The sequence below is a fragment of the Nansenia antarctica genome (genome assembly GCF_963989245.1).
Source record: "Nansenia antarctica genome assembly, chromosome: 13".
Taxonomy (NCBI): Eukaryota; Metazoa; Chordata; class Actinopteri; order Argentiniformes; family Microstomatidae; genus Nansenia; species Nansenia antarctica.
The window spans coordinates 32,082,834-32,087,833 of NC_137683.1; the positions used below are offsets into that span (position 1 = coordinate 32,082,834).

Below are 5,000 nucleotides of genomic sequence, written 5' to 3' on the forward strand. Positions count from 1 at the left end.
TCCGCCGCACGACCCCGTGGCCGGCAGCCCCAGAGGAGATCGCCAGGCAGACTAGCTGACTGGCTCCTCGAGCCCAGCACCGTTATTCCGGCACCCCGGGGGCGCTGTTGCGCGACGGATCCTTGTCCGGAAATAGTCCTATACCGCCCTCTGGAGCGGCCGCTCAATATGCCGCTCCCTGTGTGCCTCGGCCATATCCGGGTCTGGCGAGACCGGGATTCGATCCCAGTCCCCGGTGGGCAGCTTGCACTAGTGGCTAGTGCTTAGACCGCTACGCCACCGCGGGGCACTAAATTATCTTTTTGATGACTTTCAATCAGGCTACATAGCACTGAAACGGCCCTTATTAAGGTCCTTAATGACATTCGCGTAAACACAGACTCCGGAAAAATCTCAGTTTTGGTACTACTAGATCTTAGTGTTGCCTTTGACACTGTAGACCACGACATTCTAATAGATAGACTAAAAACCTGGGTAGGACTTTCGGGCACTGCCCTAAACTGGTTTAGATCCTACCTACAGGACAGAAACTACTATGTCTCCATTGGCAACTTTGTATCTGACCAAATTAAAATGACATGTGGGGTTCCCCAAGGGTCAATCCTTGGCCCCCTTCTATTCAATCTCTACATGCTTCCATTGGGACACATCATAAAAAAGAACAAAATTGCCTACCACAACTATGCGGATGACACTCAAATCTACATAGCCCTCTCATCAAACGACTATAGTCCCATTGACAATCTCTGTAATTGCATTGAGCAAATAAACGCCTGGATGACACAAAACTTCCTCCAACTAAACAAGGACAAAACAGAGATAATTGTATTCGGTGCACCTGACAAAAGATCGAAAGTCAGTGCAAAACTTGATTCTCTCTCTCTTCAAACTAAAAAACAGGTCAGAAATCTTGGTGTAATTCTAGACTCCGATCTAAACTTCAACAGCCACATAAACTCGATAACTAAATCAGCCTACTATCACCTGAAAAACATAACAAGAATGAGAGGTTTCATGTCCAAGCAAGACCTTGAAAAACTCATCCATGCATTTGTTTCGAGTAGACTTGATTATTGTAATGGTCTACTAACAGGCCTATCTAAAGGAGCTGTTCGTAAATTGCAGCTCATCCAAAACGCCGCTGCTAGGGTCCTAACAAAAACAAAGACATTTGAACACATTACACCAATCCTGAGATCCCTGGACTGGCTACCAGTCTCTCAGAGAATTGAATTCAAAATCCTCCTAATTACATACAAATCACAAAATGGTCTTGGACCAAATTACATATCAGATCTCCTCCCACCCTATATTCCCGCAATCTCCCTAAGGTCAGCTGAGACAAATCATCTAATAATTCCAAGAGTAAAAACAAAACACGGTGCAGCAGCTTTCAGTCACGCTGCCGCATGCTCCTGGAACAAACTCCCTGAAGAAATCAAACAGGCCCAAACCCTTAAAATATTTAAATCTAAGCTAAAAACCTTCATGTTTTGCACCAGTTCTGATTAAACACAAACACTTCTATCAATGTCTTTTTTCCATTAACTATTGTCTTTTTAAATGTTTTATCTATTTACTTAGTTTGCTGCACAACCGCGGAGAGAAATGCGCTACAGAGAGTCGTGAGAACAGCCCAGAAGATCACCGGCGCCCCCCTCCCCTCTCTGGAAGAGCTGTACAACACACGCTGTCTCAGGATGGCCTCCAAGATCTCCAGAGACCCAACCCACCCTGGGTACGAACACTTTGCCCGGCTGCCCTCGAAAAGGCGGTACAGGACCATGGCCGCAAGGACAAACAGACTGAAGCTCAGCTTCTACCCCAGGGCCATCCAGGCCCTGAACACAGCAAAGACCTAGGTTCTGGGCCCTGGACAGTCTGGACGGATTGATGGCAGCTGCTGGATTGAAAAAATCAGGTGTAGTGCTGAGGCACAAATGTGTACATTTCAAGCCTGCAAACTGCGACACATTAAATGAATGTGCAATAACACTATGTGCAATATGACAACCCTAGTCGTCTTATCTGTACAGTACAGTATAGTGGATAGTGTACATAGCCTTTATTTATGTAAACCAGCTCCCTTCCCTCCTTTTTTTCTTTCTTTTTATTTTATTTTTCCTAGCACCAGGGGAGCCACCCCTCCCAAATGTCATTGTTTGGTACCTGTACTATAGCAATGACAATAAAGACCATTCATTCATTCATTCACTTCTTATATTTGCTTTTATTCATTGTAATTTTTATTTTCTTATGCTGCTCTTGCTGTATTTTTAAATAATGTATGTAAAGCAGTTTGAATTGCCCCTGTTGTATGAAATGTGCTGTACTAATAAACTTGCCCTGCCACTGGCGCATTGCCAAATTAGACATTGAAAAAAAATTGCCAATACAAATAAACTTGCCTTGCCTCGCCTTGCCTCTATTGTAGTTGTGTTTCTACTGATACCTGCCTCAACCCCTCTAGAGGAATGCAGCAGTCACGCTACTCGCTCACAGCTTTGTACCGATCCAGCACCAACTCTGGAGGAACGAGTTGCCCACTGCTGTCAGGACTGCAGAGTCTCTCCCTCCTCATCCCCTCTACCCCCCTGTACAGACCTCCTCATCCCCTCTACCCCCCTGTACAGACCTCCTCATCCTCTCTACCCCCCTGTACAGACCTCCTCATCCCCTCTACCCCCCTGTACAGACCTCCTCATCCCCTCTACCCCCCTGTAGACTGTGTCACAGACTATATCAAGTTCTGCGAGGAGAGCATCGTCCCCATTAAAAAGGTACGGTGCTTTCCTAACAACAAGCCGTGGATAAATGGGAACATCAAGAACCTTCTGAAAAGGAAGAGGAGGCTGTTTAAGGCAGGGGACACTGAGGGAGCCAGGGCCACTCAGAAGGAGGTGAAGAAGGAGCTGAGAGCAGCCAAAGAGGAATACAGGAGGAAATTGGAGGGCGGGCTAGAAGCCCACAGCTCCAAGGAGGTGTGGAAGGGCTTCAAGAAGATCACGGGCCACAAGCAGCCACATACTGTGGTGGAGGGGACCCGAGAGCAGGCGGATGACCTGAACTGCTTCTTTAACAGGTTTGACCAACCATCCCCCTGTCACCCCCCACAGCCCCCGACCCTCTCCTCCCCTCTCCAATGTACCGCACCCCTGGCAACAGTAGCCCCCACTCCCCCTGACCCCCTCACACCCCAGCAGCAACTGCCTCCCCTTACCAACACCAGGAGCCAGGGAGCATGCTTCACACCTGGAGACACCGGTACTCACAGCTTTATAACATCTGAGCAGGTGAGAAGGCAGCTTTCCAGGGTGAATGTGAACAAGTCCAGAGGTCCAGACAACATCAACCCCAGGGTTCTGAAGGTGTGTGCTGGAGAGCTGGCGGACACATTCCAACATCTCTTCAGTCTATCTCTAAGACTGATGAGGGTGCCACAGCTCTGGAAGACCTCTTGCATCGTCCCAGTGCCAAAGAAGGGACGGCCCAGCACCCCAAACGACTACAGACCTGTCGCCCTGACACCACAGGTCATGAAGATCCTGGAGAGGCTAGTGCTGCAACACCTTAAGCCCCAGGTGAAGGACTTCCTGGACCCCCGGCAGTTTGCATACCAGGAGAGCATGGGGGTGGAGGATGCCATCATTTACATGCTGCACAGGGCCTACACACACCTGGAGAGGCCACAGAGCATGGTGAGGACCATGTTCTTCGACTTCTCCAGTGCATTTAACACTATCAAGCCATCACTGCTGGCTGACAAACTAGCAGTGATGTGTGTGGAGGACTCCCTGACGGCTTGGATCCACAACTACCTCACAGACAGGCGTCAGTATGTGAGACTGCAGGGCTGTCAGTCTGAGGTGGTGGTGTGCAACACCGGTGCCCCCCAGGGAACTGTTCTGTCACCCTTTCTCTTCACCCTCTATACCTCCGACTTCCAGTTTAGCTCCGACCAGTGCCACCTGCAGAAGTTTTCGGATGACTCCTCTATCGTCGGTTACATCACAGACGACAGGGATGAGGAGTACAGGGCCCTGGTGGAGAGCTTTGTGCAGTGGTGCGACACCAACTACCTTTTGCTTAACACCAGCAAAACAAAGGAGTTGGTGGTGGATTTTAGGAGGAAGAGAAGGACCCCAGCCCCCATCACCATCAAGGGGGTGGAAGTCGAGAGGGTGGACTCCTACAGGTACCTGGGAGTACAAATTAATAACAAACTGGACTGGACTGACAACACCGAGGCTCTTCTCAGGAAAGGGCAGAGCAGACTGTTTTTCCTGAGAAGGCTGAGGTCTTTCGGTGTCTGCAACAAGCTGCTGCAAATGTTTTATCAGTCGGTGGTTGCCAGCGTTCTGTTCTTCGCCGTGGCCTGCTGGGGTGGAAACATCTGTGCCAGGGATGCTGCGAAGCTAAACAAACTGGTGAAGAAGGCCAGCTCTGTGGTGGGGACCGGGCTGGACAGCCTAGAGGTGGTGGCAGAACAGAGGATGGGGAAAAAACTGGCGGCCATGCTGGCCAACCCCTCCCACCCGATGTACTGCGAGCTGGCGGGGATGAGGAGCAAGTTCAGCCACAGATTTGTTCTCCCCCGTCAAAGTACAAAAAGATTTGGACAGTCCTTTGTTCCAGCTGCACTCCGACTCTACAACCAGGCCCTGCAGGGTGGGGGAGACCTGGAGCTGGAACTTTTGGAACTTTTTACTTATTGAGCCTGCACTGCTTTATGTATTTTATTGAATGTTTTCTGTTTTCTGTATTGAATGTTTTCTGCCCTAACTGAGCTGTTTGACAACAAAATTTCCCCATAAAGGTTTTCAATCAATCAATCAATCAATGTACAGACCTCCTCATCCCCTCTACCCCCCCTGTACAGACCTCCTCATCCCCTCTACCCCCCTGTACAGACCTCCTCATCCCCTCTACCCCCCTGTACAGACCTCCTCATCCTCTCTACCCCCCTGTACAGACCTCCTCATCCCCTCTACCCCCCTGTA

At 49.5% G+C, this 5,000-nt stretch overlaps 1 protein-coding gene across 1 annotated transcript in view; it reads right to left on the reverse strand.

The window, feature by feature from the left end:
* The window catches only part of LOC308169542 (alpha-N-acetylneuraminide alpha-2,8-sialyltransferase-like), a gene marked incomplete at both ends in the record, with an annotated part of 19,365 nt that overhangs the window by 9,448 nt on the left and 4,917 nt on the right, over positions 1–5,000 (reverse strand). The window lies entirely within an intron of this gene.